Source organism: Loxodonta africana, chromosome X (assembly GCF_030014295.1).
Source record: "Loxodonta africana isolate mLoxAfr1 chromosome X, mLoxAfr1.hap2, whole genome shotgun sequence".
NCBI classification, from domain to species: Eukaryota; Metazoa; Chordata; class Mammalia; order Proboscidea; family Elephantidae; genus Loxodonta; species Loxodonta africana.
In genome coordinates, this window is record NC_087369.1 from 131,890,980 (window position 1) to 131,908,826 (window position 17,847).

Sequence of the window (17,847 nt, forward strand, 5' to 3'; positions counted from 1 at the left end):
GTAAATGCTTTCGGTGTTTTACAGATAAATAGATCTGCTTTAGTTTTTGGTATAGATGCCTTTTATGAGGCAAAGGAAGATCCTTTCTATTCCTAGTTAGCTAGGAGGCTGTTTTATAAAATTATAAATGGATGGTAAATTTTATTGATTGCTTTTTCTGTATTTAGTAAGCCATAATTTTTTTTTCTTCTTTAATCTGTCCCTATGATGAGTTACATTAATCGAGTCTTAAAACCAACCTTGCATTGCTGGGATAAACCCAACTTCCAACTGTGAATTATCTTTTTTATATATTGCTGGATTTAGTTTGCTAATATTCTGTTTATAACTTTTACATCTATAATCATGAGTGAGCTTAGCTTGTAACTTTCCTTTTGCATATAGTTCTAGTCAGGTTTTGTTACCACAATGGCTCAGAAAGTGTTATTGCTTTTCCTTTCGTCTAAAACATTTTGAGTAAGATTGGAATGATATTTTACTTGAATGTTTGGTAGAACTACTTTATCCAACACTGAGGACCTGATGTTTTCTTTATGGGAATAATTTTAACTACTGGTTCATTTTCTTTAATGGTTATAGGACTATTTGTGTTACCTATTTTTTTTAAGTCACTTCTAGTTTTTTTCTAGTAAGTTGTATTTTTCTAAGAATCTACTCATTATTTAAATTCAAGTTTTCAAATGTATTGGCATAAAGTTCTTTATCTTTGTGAAATGGTGGCATCAGACTGCCTTGTCTAACTTCACAAGTGGGGAGGATAATCATCATCAACAGCATCAGGCCAAAGCTGATTCCCATGATGTGGAGGTCAGGCATACCTCTACTTTCCAACCTTTTTTACAAGTTCTGACACCAGCCGTCTCTCCTATGGCACTCTACTTTTCTGCTGGGTTCAAGAATTTGTTGAAATGGCCACACGGAACTCATAGACTCATAGTGAAACTCATAGTGAAATGGCCATACTCACTATTATGGAGTTTATTGGGGAAGTAACAGGTTACAATTCAAGTAACAGGTTACAACTTGGAAGTAACAGGAAGAACTCAGGATACCATTCTTCTATTAGAATAGCTTCTTCTTTGGCCATGCTTGCAGGCAGGCCTCTGCTGCTGGATCCTGTTCAGGCCTGGCCTCTCACTCTCGGCCCCAACCCTGGTCCCTGCTTGGTTCTGGACTCAGCCTCTGCTTGGGCAAGTGTTGCAGCTCTTTCTTTAGCTCTGCTGATAGGTTTCTGGAGGCACCCCACTCTTCCAGGAAGCCTCCTGCCCAAAGGCTCTTACCTCTCTCGCTCCGAGTATGGGCATATCCACTGTAGCCGCCTCATTCCATGGGCTGGGAAACACACTGCAGCAGCCTCGTGCCAGTCTCCTGGTTCTGCTGTCACCATTTCTCTGGTGCTGGACTCTGCTGTGCTTGCTGCCACTTCTTGCTGTCTCGTGCTGTCTCCAGTGTTATAATTCTCTCTGTCTCCTGAGTCTAGGAGGTTCTCGGTGCAGGGACCATTGGTCCAAAGGATGTGCTCTGCTCCTGGATCTTCTTCTTGATAGTACTGAGGTCCCCCATCATTCTCTGGGACTGGCTCTTTTTAGACATAATGTGATGGCAAAACTGACCAATCTCATACAAATGTTCTATGTAACTTATTTGCATCATTCCACCTCTGCAAGGGTTCCATGCACCTTATTTGCATTAGCAGGTTGTCCAATTCCCTTGATGGGCCACAAGCACCTTATTTGCCTAGTCCCACCCAATCGTTTTGTGGGAGTTACAAGACTATGGCTATAAGGGCCATGTAATAGCAATTTACTGCACTGCAATCTTATTATTATCTGTTTATTTCTGCAGCAAAACTGTAATTACTTCTCATTTTTTAAATTCCAAAGTGCATATTTGTGCTGCCTGTCTTTTTTTTCCTTGATTAGTCTTGCCAGAGGTTTGTCCGTTTTATCAGTAATTTCAAAGAAACAAATTTTGGCTTTGTTGAAACTCTTTACTATATATTTAGTTTATATTTCATTGGCTCTTACTCATAGCTTTATTATTTCCTTCCTTTTACCTTCTTAGGAATTATTCTGATATTCTTTCTCTAATTTCTTAAATTGAATGTTTAGCTGATTAATTATGAGCCTTCCTTCTTTTCTAGTGAAAGCTATTTTAAGTCTATTAATTTTCCTCTATATATGTCGGAATCGACTCGAGGGCCCTGGGTGTGATATGACTTTAGCCTATTCCACAAGTTTTAATATGATTTTTTTTCTTATTTTTCAGTTCTAAGTATTTTCTAATTTTTATTATGATTTCTTATTTTACCTATAAATTGTCTGGTATCGTGTTCTAAATTTCCAAACGTTTGTGTTTTTCTATGTATATTTTAGATTTATTTACAACTTAATTGTTTCGTAATAACAGAACTTGGCCTGATAGGATATCACATCTTTGAAATGCGACAAGACCAGCTTTATAGCCTATCATACAGTCAAATTTTTATATGTTCCATATGTGATTCAAAGAAATATATTTTCCAACGGTTTGCTGAAATTTTCTATATATGTCCAGTTTGTTAATTATGCTATTCAAATCTTTTATATTTTTACTGATTTTTTTCTGCTTGATCCATCAGTTGTTGAGAAAGACGTGTTAAAATCTTCCACTGTGTTACTGGGTTAATCAATTTCTCCTTGTAGATATGTCAACTTTTGTTTTAAAAGAAATTTGGTCATGTTAATAGGTGATAGCACATTTAGAATTGTTATATCCTCCTGGTGAATTTGCTATTTTTTTTTTCATTATCAGGTTACTCTCTTTACCTCTAGTAATCTTTTTGCCTTAAAGTGCTTTTTTTTCTTTTTTTCTAGTCTGACATTAATATAGTTACCTTGCCTTTCTTTTGGTTAGTTTTTGCCTAGTAATGCTTTTCCCATCCTTTGATGTTCAGCCTTTCTCTGTCCTTACGTTATAAGTGAAGTTCCTTCTCTTCTAAACAGTTTATAACTGGATTTTGTTCTTTATTCATTCTGACCATCTTTGACCTTTTAACTGAGGACTTTAGACCATTTACATTTATAGTGTTATTGACGTATTTGGATTTATTTCTACCTTTTTATCATGTGCTTTTTATTTGTCCACTTTTCTTTTTTGTTTCCCTCCTCTTTTTTCTTGAGTTCTTTTGAAATTGAGTCTTTTCTTTCTTTTTTCATTCCATTTTTCTCTCTACCTTTTGGGAAGTTATATATATTTAATGTCTATTTTTTGGTGATTAAAAAAAAAATGTCTATTTTTTGGTGATTACCCTCTGTTATTTTAGCATGCATACATGAGAAAGTGTGAGGCTGATTATTTTCCATTTATTTTATAATGCGACTTTCAAAGGGGTCACTCACATCACCCACCCATTCACCAGCACAGAAATCTGAAAACTATTGTTTATGTCACACTGTTCCTACAAGCCTTTCATCTTTCCCAGTTTTTCAAGGAGACATGTTTAATAAAGTTATTACCGCATTTTTCTCAGATTGAGAAACTGGGTCCTGGAACAGTTGAAGTACTTGTCCATAGAAATAACTCACCTAATCAAGAGGGGAAAAAAGGAAGGCATCCTGACTATTTTTCCAACTATGAAATACTAGAGATTTCCTGGGGAAACTTCTTTCCACACTTAATTTTTAAATATTATTTTGATATACATTGCCACCTAGCTCCCCTGGGAAGTTACAGCACTTTACATATAGCAGCAATTGAAATTCATGACTGATCTAACACTGAGTTCCTTCAAGTTCTTAAAAGACAAGAATTATGTCTTTTTTTTCATGCTTGTATTATGGAAATTTTCAAACATATACACAAGTAGAGGGAATAGTATAATAAATCTTGCAGTAACTTTTTTTATTGTGCTTTAAGTGAAAGTTTACAAATCAAGTCAGTCTCTCATATAAAAACTTATACACAGCTTGCTATGTACTCCTATCTGCTCCCCCCGCAAATGAGACAGCACATTCCTTCTCTCTACCCTGTATTCCCCGTGTCCATTCAACCAGCTCCTGTCTACCTCTGCCTTCTCATCTTGCCTCCAGCAGGAGTTGCCCACATAGTCTCATGTGTCTACTTGAGCCAAGAAGCTCACTCCTCACCAGTATCATTTTCTGTCTTATAGTCCAATTTAATCTTTGTCTGAAGAGGTGGCTTTGGGAATGGTTCCAAAAATGGTTCTTGGACTAACAAAGGGTCCGGGGACCATGACCTCCAGGGTCTGTCTAATCTCAGTCAGACCATTAAGTCTGGTCCTTTTACAAGAATTTGAGGTCTGCATCCCACTGTTATCCTGCTCCATCAGGGATTCTCTGTTGTGTTCCATGTCCGGGCAGTCATCGGTTATAGCTGGGCACCATCTAGTTCTTCTGGTCTCAGGCTGATGTAGTCTCTGGTTTATGTGGCCCTTTCTGTCTCTTGGGCTCATCTTTACCTTATGTCTTTGGTGTTCTTCATTCTCCTTTGCTCCAGGTGGGCTGAGGCCAATTGACTGCAGTAAATTTTTAATCTCAAATAGCCATTAACAACTTAGAAAACATGGAATGAAAACTCAAATAGGGTTGGGTTTTATGTTTTATCTTTTAAAGGTTAGATTATTTTAAATCCTTGTTGTGTTTTGAGATTATAGTGAAGTTTTAATTAACAAGACCCAACAAACTGGAAACTTTAAGCAACTAGATTCTTTCCTGGTGCTCTATTTTTAGTAGAGACTCATTATAATATGCGCATAACAGGGATTTATTCTAAAAAGGCAGATCAGGGAGTGACCTGGACTCTGCCCACCCTCAGCGTAGTCTCATACCTCTAACACCATTTCCAGTTTGGAGGTGCATGGCATCACACAGACAACTTCTGCATGTCAATTTTGTTTTAAATGGCCTCTGGATGAAGCTATTGCAGAAAAACGACTTGTGAAGAGATAGCTAAAGGAAGCAAGGAAGAGGACTGCACCTTTCTTTCTTGCGTCCATTCTTATTTTCATGCCATTCCTGTGTACCTGGAATAAAGTCTCAAATATCAGTTCTGAGTCCTTGCTCCTGGTTTTCCTCTCAGCTGATGGAATAGAACAGTGTAATGAAAAGAGCTCTGTGCTTAGAATTCAAATCATGGCTCTCCTTCTTAGGAGCTACATAGTCTTGGAAAAGTTACTTAATCTTTCTGAGCTATGGTTATATCACCTGTAAAACAAAGAGTTTGAACTAGAGATAATAACTATTGCCTCTTCCAGTTCTGGGTTTCTGTTATGTTTGAATCAGAATTCCCAATGTCTTATCTTATTCTTGGGTGGTCTCACACCTAATGTGATTTGAGGGGACCCAAGCTATTTCTCCCATCCACAATGCCTAAACTTCTATCATTAGGGGACCATTTCTTTGGGGTTAGCAATGCTGCCTCTTGCTTGTCTCCCTCATTCAATGTGAATGAGTTACCCAGGTTACTTTTTTGCTGGTTGGGAAATGCAGGGGTTTTGATGTCCAGAGGTTGGAAGTGGGAAAGAAAGGGTACAACAGAGAGAGACTGGAAGGGTGTCGGAGACAGATTTGACCTCCTTCACAATTTCTCTGCAGCTTGGCTCTGAGCATTGTTATGACTCAACATCTCTGTGCTTGGCAAGGCTCAACAAGAATAGTCTGTCTTTGGGTACCAGATCTGGAACAGGGAGTCCCTGGCTGAATGTCAGGTTCAGGTATTTCTGATAGACTCTGAATGGACTTCTTTATTAGGTCTTTTGATAAACAAGAATTTGTTTAGAAGAGTCAAAACATCTCTTTGAGTAAACCATGTACATTGTTACAAAACCGTTAACAGGCATATACTCCCAAGCAATCACAATCACCAAGAGTAGCAAAAATCTGGGTCACAGTCCTCCCTTGGTGGCAAACAATTATTCATTCTCATGATTTAGGGAGGGCAAATCCAGTTTGTGGATGAGCCACTGCAAGATTGTCACCCCAGAAAATTCAAATAGACCCTCTTCCTATTGTCCTTTCTGCACTTTCATTTCCAATTGTTCTTACAATGACTGGTAGCAAAATCAAAGGAATAGTTATGGCTGCTGACCAGGGATTGAGGCCGGAAAGTCTTTAACTCTTTCTTCCCCACTAACTTGTGGGTCGCACCTGAATGTATCAACTTAACTGAATATGCATATTTTTTAAAACCTCATTTCACTTAACAATTTAAACTTCTTCCCTCACTAAGGAAACCCTGGCGGTGAAGTGGCTAAGAGCTACGGCTGTTAACTGAAAGGTTGGCAGTTCAAATCCACCAAGTGTTCCTTGGAAACCCTATGGGGTGGTTCTACTCTGTCCTATAGGGTCGCTGTGAGTTGGAATCAACTCGATGGCAGTGGGTAGGTCTCTCACTAAACCATTTAACTCTAACATGAATCTCAACAGATAAATTTGAAATTTCTTTCCAAGGTATAAATTAAAATAGTAACTTTGGCCTGAGAATCAGAGAATGTGGGTCCCAATTCTGTATCTGCCACTTATTAACCTGTAACGTTAGGCAAATACACTTAACCTTGCTGAATGTCAGTTTCCTCATCTATAAAATGGCAATACTGCCTGACTTACAGAGATAGTGCAGTAGGGAACCTGTTACTAGGAAAAGTGCTTGGTACATGCCAAAATGCTCTACAAGCATAAGGAAGTATTATTCTTTACTTGTCCATTAGGGGAGATGAAGCAAAATGTTCAAAAGGTCAAGAGCAGGAAGAAGGAGACTTGCAGCAATGTCCCAAGGAAGAGGTACACCAAAGATTGAACCCTGGGGAAAAGTTGTGCCTCTCACAATTGGTTTCCCTCTACCGAAGTTTTTAGGGGTACAGATCCAAACCGGGTCTCCAGCTGGATCCGTGATGAATTTCAACCCTCTGACCTGCAGGAAACCACTCTTAGTTCTCATTTCAATTGAGTACCCTCTTAGAGAAGTGGTATGAGGATGAGGTAGCCCCTTGACACCAGAGAGGCCCGGGACCTGGATAATGCTGGCTGGGTGAGCAAAGTAAAAAGTAGAGTTGATTGTATGCCACCTTGGTTACAAGCACTGAGATGCTGCAGTGGAACGAGAGACAGGAAAAAACGGGGGATGCAAATCCTGTATGAAGATGTGGGCACGCCAACTCGCAAAAGTCAATCCCAAATTAGAACAGAAATTGCCTTCTGGGTGGTCCAGGCAGCGCCTAGCACAGTGTGAGCTCAAACTCAATACAATGTGGTGATGATGGGGAGTGTCCTTGGTCTCTTTCTTTTCTCTCCTTGGCTTTGCAGAGATACGTGAGAAAGCAAGCTACCAGTGCCCAGAAAGACGACTGAAAGAAGGGGTGCGGACATTAAGGGCAGTCCAGGTGCCCTGGTACTATACCCCTTCTCCCTGCCCTCCCCGCTCCCCCCCGCCCCCCCCCCCGCCGCCACCCCACCCCAAGCCGGCACAGTCAAGCTGGAGAGACTGAAAGGGTTTCACTTCCGCCTGGCTGCAGGAACCACAAGTCCCAGGCTAGGTCGGAATTGGAATAATTACAGTCAAAATACACCCAGATGCTCTCACACACCCAGACGCGCGCGCATCCCCGGGCTATGGGGCGCACGTGAGCCGACGCCCCGCGCAGCCAGCCCTGCCGCTCGCCAGAGCATCCTCGGCGGCTGCCACAGAAGCAGCCTCCTCCTCCACCTCCTCTTCCTCCTCCTCCCGCCACCGCCACCGTCGCTGCTGCTGTGCCTCCTATCCCCTCTCGTCCTCCTTCCTCCCCCAGTTCCTGCTCCTCCTCCCCTCCCAGGCTCCTCCTGTCCGGCGGCGAGGGGCAGAACCCTCGGCAGTGGCTCCTTTTCGCCCGTGCTGCGAAGACGCTGAAACAGGTCTGTGCCGGGGGCGCTTTGTTGCGGGCTACTGGAGCGCCGGTGGCTCCGAGAGCCGCTGGGAGGGCACAGGGCGGACGGGAGGGCAGAATATTTCTCAATTTTTGGTCTCGCTCTATGAATAGACGTGGGGCGATGGGGTGGGGAGGTAGCTCGGTCTTTTCGCCAGTTCGCCGTCCCTCTCGATTCATGGCGAGAGAGCACTGAAGCTGCCCGGACTTCTGCTCCCGCCCACCCCGAAGCTCTCTTTCTTTGCGCCCCCACACCCGCATCCACTTCCCTGGGCTGAGCTTTCTCTTGTTCTGGGAGCTCATGGATGGGGGTGGGGAGAGATGGATGGAGCTGATCCAGCGGGGCACCTGGGTGCATGGGGCTTTGTTACACACAACAAAAACCATTCCTCACCAGCTTCCAGCTCCAGGCTAGTCTGTAGCCGGCGGGCGCTGTGGGGTGTGGGCCGGGCCGACTAGGGGAATGAGAGAATGTGAGGGGGCACTCCCTGTGTGTGACTGGGCACACAGGAATGCAGTGGTGTGTGCCTGGGAGATGGTGCGGTTTTTCTGTGGGATTCAGGGAGTGTGAGTTGGAGTATGGGGGGTGTGTGTATGTATGTATCTGTGTCTGCACCATGGGGCTGGGTTACTCCTGGCATTACATGTCCTTGGGTCTCATCCCATGCCAAGCCATACTGCAGCAACACGCAGGCGGATCAGGTCCAACCTGTTCTGCCCACGTTGGAAGAGTAATGATGGTTTCAAAGTGATGGAAATCCCCCCCAGCTGGGGTTGTAGTTTGGGACTATCTGGACTTCGGATTTTGAGTCAGGCTGACCAAGCCCTACTAGGCATCTTATTGTTCCTCTAAAGATGCCCAACTTTCTTAGTCGGTTTCTTTCTCTCAGCCAATGAGGATCCAAAGCTCTTACAGTGATCCCTGCAGTGCCTCCTCCACCGCCTTTTAATTAGTGGATCCTCATGTCTTCCTTACTGCAGTGATGTTAGTGGTGTGCTAGGATTTAGCTATATGTTTAAAGAAAAAGGAACACTCATGTATCAGTGATGAATTTGGTTTAGAATTTTTTTTCTTGAGCCATGAGATGTGAACTCGTATGGCTATTAAATCAAAGAAAGATCAATAAAAATGAACAAAACCACTAAACCTGCTCTTTGACTTTATTTTTTTGTGTGGTTTTAATGAAGCGTTGTTTTGCAGGCTCTGACAATGTACAGTTAAGGATAGTGATCGTTCACTCACGTCAAATAACTGACATTTATTGAACACATAGCAAGGGCCGGTAGTAATGTTAGGTGTCAGAAATGTAACAGCAATAACGAAAAACCCATTACTGTCGAGTCAGTTTTTTTTTTTTTTTTGTCGAGTCAACTCCAACTCATAGTGACCCTATAGGACAGAGTTGAACTGCCCCATAGGGTTTCCAAGGAGTGGCTGGTGGATTCGAACTGCTGACTTTTGGTTAGCAATCGAACGCTTAACCACTGTGCCGCCAGGGCCCCATTGGAAGTATAAAAATGAATAACATCATTTCAGATCTCAGGGAGTGCACAGTCTGCTAGGTGAGCTAGAGAGTGTAAACAGACAATTACACCAGGGCATGATGAGGGACAGGCAAGGTACTGTGCAGGCACAGAAGAGGGGTGACTGGCTGGGGTTGAGGAGTATGATCAAGAAAGGCTTCAGAGGGGAAGTAACATTTGAGTTGGGGCCTGACGAATGAATTCGCCAGGTGGCTAAGTGGGAAATGATATCCTAAGTGGAAGGAACAGCATATAAAGGCAGAGGGGCCATAGTTAAGTGAGAATGCAGGGAATCCTCAGAAATGTTACTGTTGTTAAATTCTCAACAAACTCATGAGTCTCCCTGAACTGGGATGGTAGTTAATGGTGAATCCAAAAGGAGGCAGTATTGCAGATCGATAAGGGTGAGAATATATCCTCATCTTTAGAAGCATCTGACTCATTTATTATTATTAGTGTATCTTGCTTTAAGTAAATCTGATATATGTATAAACGTGAATTTACAAGGCAAATAAACTAGATGGAGAGTATCCACATTCACTGCTTTACAAAGGGATTCATAATCATATTAAAAAAAGAAGAGTCCCTTTGACCTTTATAGTGAAACTTTTTACCAAAAGCCCATTTACATAGAATTTTTCACTAGCCAATGGACAGATAAAGAGAGGTGTACCTGCATGGCATTTACTTTTTGCACAGAAAGTTACCAAGTTGAGTGCAGGCATTTCCCTTACGCTGTGGATGTTAAAAGAAAACATGAAAAGGGTAGTAATAAATATTAAATACATGGGCTGTGATCTTTTGTCATTTGAATTGTATATGAATTAAAAATTAATCAGGGCAGGGTCTTCAGGGACTTTGTACATTTTAGGTACTTTCAGTAGTGTCAGTAGTAATTAACAATAGCAGAAGATTTCTGTGCTGTAATCTCTGAACTGGATATATAAAGACCACTGTAATGTTCATGCAGATAGCCAGAACAGGGGCATGCTCTGAGTCTCCTGTTGTGTTGTTGCTGATTGGATAGGCTGATGAATTAAAAAAAAACCCAAGAGATTGATGATTTCTACTGGAAGCGTGTGGCGGGTAGAAAGTTATGCTAGTTAAGAGTGTGGGCTCTGAGGGCCTGAACTAGCATCATGAGCACCTCCCCCCTTAAATGAAGACCAGAAATAGCCCTGGGTTCCATTTGAAAGGAATCCCAGCAAAGGTGGGTGGGCTTGAATTTACATCCTCCTAGGCACTGGGTTTTTTTTTTTTTTTTGAGTCTATTGTATTGCATGCACTGCTGTAGGGGAGATGATGGCTTGGGTTCCTTTGGGCTCATCAAGGTCCTTTGTTCACTGGCTCTCAATACCAGAAGGTAAAAGGCAATATCCTGAGGAAATGCTCTTCACGGGGCTTGGATTCCAATGAAATTGCACCTGTATTCTGTGTAGACACTCAGAGCAATCGAGGGGCTACACCAGTGCTTCCCAGTGTGAGTTCCAAAGAAGGCTAGTTCCACAGGACCTTAAAAAACAAAGAAGCCAAACCCATTGTCCTCGAGTCGATTCCAACTCATAGCGACCGTACAGGACAGACTAGAACTGCCCCGAGAGTTTCCAAGGCACAGGATCTCAGTAGGTGTTAAACACGTGCATGTGTGTACGCACACACATTTTTAAGGTTTTTTTTTGTCAAGGTAAGTTTGAAAAATTCTTGCTTAAACAGAAACAACTTTGTTTACTGCAGGGCTTCTAAAAACCTTTACTAGGCTATTGCATGTTGTGACTCTCCAGGAGAATCAAACAGGCAGCATTTCCCAGATGTATTTGCCTACAGAACCTGGTGTTCCAACAAGCAATTGGCTGGACTGGTGTTGTGAGGAACGTACTTTGGGCAATGCTTGGGCAGAGCATATCCCCCCGAGGTTGGAGACTGTCAGTGTTTTGCTGGATAAACTTGGATGACTTGCTTCACCCCTCTAGGCTTTCCTTCCCCATGTGTAAAATGAAGCTGATAGTACTCATTGCTCGCACTGAAGTGATGGTGTAATGACGACTAAGATAAAATCTCTGCAAGTGTTTTGAACTTCTTAGACGGTTCTATATAAACTCAAGGTTATCATGAAAGGGAAGTGAAGAATTAAGGCAATTATTCTGGCAACTCAGGCCTAAATCCTGTTTTCTGCTGTGTTGTTGGGCGGACTGCCTCAGTTCTCTGCTATGCTTTGACTGCAAAGACCTATCCTCATTCAACCTTGAGTGAGTCAGCTCTCTGAGTTTATTTCCTCTCACATCCTGAAAATTTCAATGTGGCCTTTAATTTCCTGGTCCAGAGGTATCATCACTACAGTCCCAAGAAAAATCCCATCGGTCTGAACACAGCCTGCTGACCAGAGAACCCTGGAGGCAGGAATTAAGTTTTGTTGGAGAGATGCTTTTATCCTTAAGACTCGTTATCTTTTCCAAGCAGTTCTAAAGGGCCATCTTGGAGGCTAGCTGTTGCAGGGTTCATCTCCAGTGGCCCTAAGGCAAAATCTGGGCTGGAGTCCAGTTTGTAGCATAGATTTCTTGAGCGCTAAGTGTGGGGGTCCATTTTATCAATGGGAGGGTGTGGCCATGTTTAAGGAAATTTGAAGGCAAAGGAAGTAGCACTCACATGATTATTGACTAGTGAAAGGGAATTATTGTTTTCTTTGACTCCTCACTAATATCCTTGATCCTTTTTTTTTTTAAACAAGCTACCTTGAAAGAGGAAACCCTGGTGGTGTAGTGGTTAAGTGCTACAGATGCTAACCAAGACGTCGGCAGTTCAAATCCTCCAAGGGTTCCTTGGAAACTCTATGGGGCAGTTCTACTCTGTTCTATAGGGTCTCTATGAGTCGGAATTGACTTGATGGCGGCAGGGTTTACCTTGAAAGAAGAATGGAGCTCTTGAGAATTCACAGCTAATAATCATTGCAAACTGGGTTTGGGGTAGACACTGATGTGGAGGCTTTCTGGGCTACTGGTCCTAGAGTCCTCAGCGCACTGGTGATCAGCCATTCTCCTTATGAAAGCAACAAGGTTCATTTGCAGTAGAAGGATGCAGGTTAGCCAGAAGAGAGAATTGTGTGACTTTAAGTCTGCATGATCCTGGGAAGTGAGAGTGAAGTCACTCTCTGTTCTGGAGAGCTTAGTGATGTGGAGATGCCTGTTGAGTCAGGGAGATTTATACAAAGGTAGGGCTTCAGGTGCCTTTAGAAGTTCATTTAATCCAAACCTTCTGTTTGCCTAAGGAAAATGGAAGACCAGAGAAGTGAAGTGAGTTGCGTAAGGTCACACAGCTACCACATGACAGAAGTAATAGTAAAGGCTAAAACACAAATTTGCTGCTTCCCAGTATTATTTCTACTAGACCTAGATGCCATCTTATGTAGTTCATTAGAGTGTAGGTTGGCTTGTTTGTTCAGTGGGACTTGGAGGTCACGTCCAGGCCTGAACTGTGTGGGTTCTCATATGGCAGCTTTAGCAGAGGGCCAGTGGATCCCTCAAAGGCTGTGCTGCTTCTCGCTCTCTCCCTCTTCACTCCTCCTGAGTGTGTTGTCTGACTCACTGAGCCAAGGAGCCAGATGGAAACCTGAGGACTGGGTGTTCTGCCCTAGGTTTTCAGTGGGTGATTCAGTCATTTCAATTCCTCTACCTTTTTGTGGACCAAGGACCTCCTTGAAAGTCTGATGAGTGCTACTGAGGCACTCCCAGGAGAAAGGCCCACATTTAGTAACATGTACATGTAATCCCAGGGCTGTCTAGATCCAGGGCTGCTTCTCTGCTTGATATGGGTGTTGGTATAGAGCCTAGGGTCACTTGCAGATAATCCCTTAATACTAAAGATTCTTCCAAAGGCAAAATTGTCAAATTTAACTGGCAGGGAGTTGGAAATACTGAAATGATCTTATGCCATATGAACTGGGGAGGGGAAGTTAGGGTGGGCTTTCTTTAGAATGGAGTCCTGGTGGCATTGTGATTAAGAGCTTGGCTGCTAACCAGAAGGTCGACAGTTCGAATCCACCACCCTTTCCTTGGAAAGCCTATGGGGCAGTTCTACTCTGTCCTATAGGATCGCTATGAGTTGAGATCCACTCGACGGCAACAAGTTTTTTTTCTTTAGAATAGAAGAATGGGTTTGAATCCTGGAATCGAGGTAAAAAAAGGAAGAGTAATTGAAATGAGTGAACCTCTTTCCCTCCCCTCAACCTTATGAGAGAGAGGGATAGGAAGGAGATATGGCAGGAAGAATGACAGGAGATTTGCGAGGAGGAGAGAGACAATCACTTTAGAAAGGACGTCAAAATCACTCCGTAGCTGCGTGAAATGAAAACTCTTCCAAAAGAAGGAGATAAACCTTCTACTTCTGTTCAGCATTTCTTAATCTAGTTCAACCTCTAAATAGCAAAACCTCATGGCTCTGGGTTTCAGAAGTTGTCTTAATTGCTGAAGCACCATGTCCTTCAAGAGGACATCTTTAGAGGCTGGGGGTAGGGACTGGGGAGTGGCACATCCTACCTCACTTTTTGTTAAAAAAGCAGTTTTATTATAAAAAAAATACATACTCATTCTTGTAAAAAATAGAAATATGAAGTGGAATGGCCTTGGCTTCTCCAACACTGACCCCCTACTAGGGTCACAGTTTGGTATGTGTCCTTCTCTACATTTTTCTATGAATATTCGTATATGCACTGGTGGGCATAAAATACTCATAAAAATGTGACCAATGCTCCACATACTGTTTACAACATACTTTTCACAGAAGTATGTGTCTTGTAGGTCTTCAGCCAGTGTACATCTAGTTATTTCATTCTTTTTAATGGCTGCGTAGTATTCCATCATATGCTCGTGACGTAATTTGTTTACTCCAGCCATTATTGATGAATTTTTAGATTATTCCCAATTTTTACTGCTTTGAATACTGCCGCAGCATACTTCCTTGCACATGCAGCTCTGCCATCTTATGAGCATTTCTGTAGCATAAACTCACTGGCAAAATTGCTGGTTTAAAGAATTTGGCTAACACATCTTCAGTTTTAATAAAAACCCGTTGCTGTCGAGTTGATTCCCTGCTAAATTGCCCTCCAGAAAAGCTGTGGCAATTTACATCCCCGTCAGCAATGGCCATTTCTCCACATTCTTCCTCACCAATTGCAGACATTATTGACCTTTTTTTTTAATGTTTGATGATATGGTAGCTGAAAAAAAAGTCTCTTTTTTCTTTGTATTTCTTTAATTACTAGCACAGTTGAACATCTTTTCTTGTGTTTATTTGCCATCTGTATTTCTTCTTCTGTGTTGCCATTTCATATTCTTTGCCTGTTTTTCTGTTGAGTTGTTCTTTCTCATTTTCATCAGCAGGATCTTTTTATGTATTTTGGCTAGTAACTGTAACAACCACTACATACGTTGAAAATACATTGATGAGTTGTCTTTTAAACTTTGATTTTGGTGTCTTTCGCTGTTACAGCAATGCCAATTTTTTAAAAAAATCCTAATTCAATTTATTCCTTTGTGGGCACTCAAATAATGCCGGTGTGAGCATCCTTGTGCGTTTATTCTATGCAGTTGGTGCCTTAGCTCCTTAAGATAAATCGCTCAAACTGGATTTGTTATTTTTTTCTGGATATTGCCAATTGCTCTCAAAAATATTTCTGCCAATTTACACTCTAACCACGGTGTATAAATGTACCTTTTGCCCTTCCTTCGATGTCTTCTGATAGTTCAGATTTTGGTTCTTAAATCAAGTGCTAGGTGGGAATTCATAGCTGACACTGAGACACGCTTGGAGCAGAAATCCCTAACTGCACATGGAACGCATGTAATACAAGTTTCACCTTCAATTATTTAGGTAAACACGCTTTTTAATTTATTTCCAACTAGAAGTGTGTCTAAAGCATTTTCCAACGTGAAGTCCTTCTAAATTTACTGTGAAATGAGTGGCCATTTAGGGTTATCTTTGCTGGCAGCAGCTGCAGCAACAGGCAATGAAGGCCTAGCTTTAGAGATCTCCTTTGTAATACACTTATAAAAAAGCTACTGCTGCATCTTTGCTGACCTTTAAGGTCAGCCAGATTGGTTCCAGAATTTTCCAGAGGATGAGTGTTGAGTAGAATCAGCTTCTATCCACACTTGGCTTCTTACAAAAAGGACAAGTATGAGGCCCTCCCATGAGAAGTTATTCTAGCAGAAATAAACAGTGATGTCACCCTCTGCGAAGGGAATAGTGGCAAACAGGTACAGGTGTAGCTTTTCCCTCACTCCGCCCGGGCTTGCTTCATCTTTTTGTGTCTCTTTTTTGTCAATATCCAGATACAGTCAAGGGAATTTTGGTGTTTGCATTAGGCCAAGAGTAGAGTCTGTGGATTAGGAGAAGATGGAAATCAGAGTGGTTGTTATGTGGTTTAAGGATTATCTTTAGTCTGAAGAGCGACAACAGCAACCTTAAATTTTCCTAGTGGGGGGTATTATCATAGCAGTGGGGGGAGCATGAAAGAGTGGTGACAGCTGTTGCTTACCCATTTTACAGATAGGAAAGACGTACCTGGAAAGCAGAAGTGCTCTGAAAGTCGGACATTGCTGGAAAAGTCTCCCGACAACACTTGCTAGCTAGAAATTGGACTTCTCTAGGACTGGACATAGGTGCCTTTAAATTGCAGCTTCCTAGTTTGATAGATTTAAGAATTCCCTTTGTACTCACCCATTGTTCACTTTACCTAGTGTGGTACTTAGACAACCGCCCACCCCTGGGATGCTTTTGAACTGTCAGAAGATGGGTAGGTTATTGTCCCCAAAGGACTAATTTGGATTATTTGAACCATTGACAGATATGACTTGTGGTTTCCCACTTACCTCAAAATCTTGGTATTTGGCAAATGGCTTTAGATCCCATCTGATATTTGTGTTTTTTTCTTTTGAAAAGTTTGGACTAGAGTAAAGATAGTTCACAGGGGAACTGATAGCCAGATAATATAATTGTTAATCTTTGCTGCCTTGAAAAAAGAAACAATGACTTCAGTTGTTAAGCTAATGAATGAATGTCTCATTTTAAAGTGAGGGTATCTCTTCTTCAATGCTGAATAATTTAAAACTGAGCCATTATAGCCACAAATATGGTCTGTACACATAAATCATATGTTACAGTCCTCGTTTATGGATGAACATAAGGGGAAAGACCATCTTTTAAAACTATGTTTAGTACTTCCAGTAGAACTGGGGATTGTGTCATGTTTTGTTTTCTAATGAATTATTCCACCGAAGTAACATGCTTTTTAATTCTGATTAGACGCAGGAGGGGACATCTGTCTCCATTCTTAACTCAGAAAGGAAAATCTCATTAAGAAAGAGGCAAAGAGAGTCAGAAAATGGAGTTTACAGTGACTTGGGAAGCAGGACAACTGGGTTCTGATTCTGGTTTTGTTACTAATTAGCTGTGTGACCTTGAGCAAGTTCTAAAATGTCTCCGAGCATTAGATTCCTCACATACAAAACAAGGGTATTGTTAGTGATAAATGATCTATGTTGTAGTTCCTTCCATTTAAACTAAACATTCTCATCTCCTAAGTCAGAGCTTGCTGTGTGGCAGAAAAACTTAAGGCACCTTTATAATCTATGTTGGAGGGCCCACCTCAGCCAACTGAATCTGAAACTCCAAGGGTGAATCCAAAAAGTCTATCTGTTAACCAGCTTCTTAGGTGTTTTGGAGAAGGTTGTAACTCCCTCTGCAAGGCAATTTTCAAAAGGCAAGAGCCCTTGGGCTTTCTGGCTTGAGGGAATGAAACCATTTTCCAAAGTGAGAAAGTCCAGGTCTCCCAGTACCAGTGGCTTAGAAACCTGTGACATGAGACTGCACTTGAGGGGGCTGGTTTTTGACCTAGTTCTTGGGGCTGGTTTCTGCAGAGGTGAGTAGAGAGCAGAATGTTCTTTTTAACAAGAGCAAGGTTGGATGAACAAACTGACCATTTTTTCAATAATGAGCATATTTCAGGTCCTTTGGCACAAAACCTTCAGTCAAAGCATTCCTGAGAAAGGACCAAGTGCTTTCCAGAACTCCTAGACCCTTTTGGCCCATTCTCTCATTCAAACCCCATTTAAAGTTTGTATCCTTTCTTTGGCTTTTTCAACTTTTGTTTCCCTTCCCTTCATTAAACTCACAGTGTTGCAGTGCGTTTTTCCTGCTTCATGGGATCTCAAAACCCTGGCTTCTTAAGTTTTAACCTTTCCTCACCCCATTCCTAAAACCACCTACTTTAAATACCTTCTCCCCACTCGTCACCTTCTCCCTTCATCACATCGCTGATTTTATTTCCTTTAGTTACGGGCACTCTCTCAATACTGTCCTGCCCTCTAAAAATGCCAGAAGGAAAGGAATCAGCACCATGGTGCACTCCTGTGGTCCAGTCATATTCTTATGTT

The 17,847-nt window shown here is 41.9% G+C and overlaps 1 protein-coding gene across 2 annotated transcripts in view; it reads left to right on the forward strand.

Moving 5' to 3' along the window:
* Positions 1–7,730: 7,730 nt before the first annotated feature.
* PAK3 (p21 (RAC1) activated kinase 3) overlaps positions 7,731–17,847 on the forward strand; it is a 298,000-nt gene continuing 287,883 nt past the window's right edge. Inside the window, exon 1 of one of the 2 annotated variants that reach the window (XM_064278684.1) lies at positions 7,731–7,886. The gene's annotated coding sequence lies outside the window, so the exon portion shown is untranslated. The remainder of the gene's footprint in view (positions 7,887–17,847) is intronic. The other variant, XM_010594684.3, reaches the window with a different exon arrangement.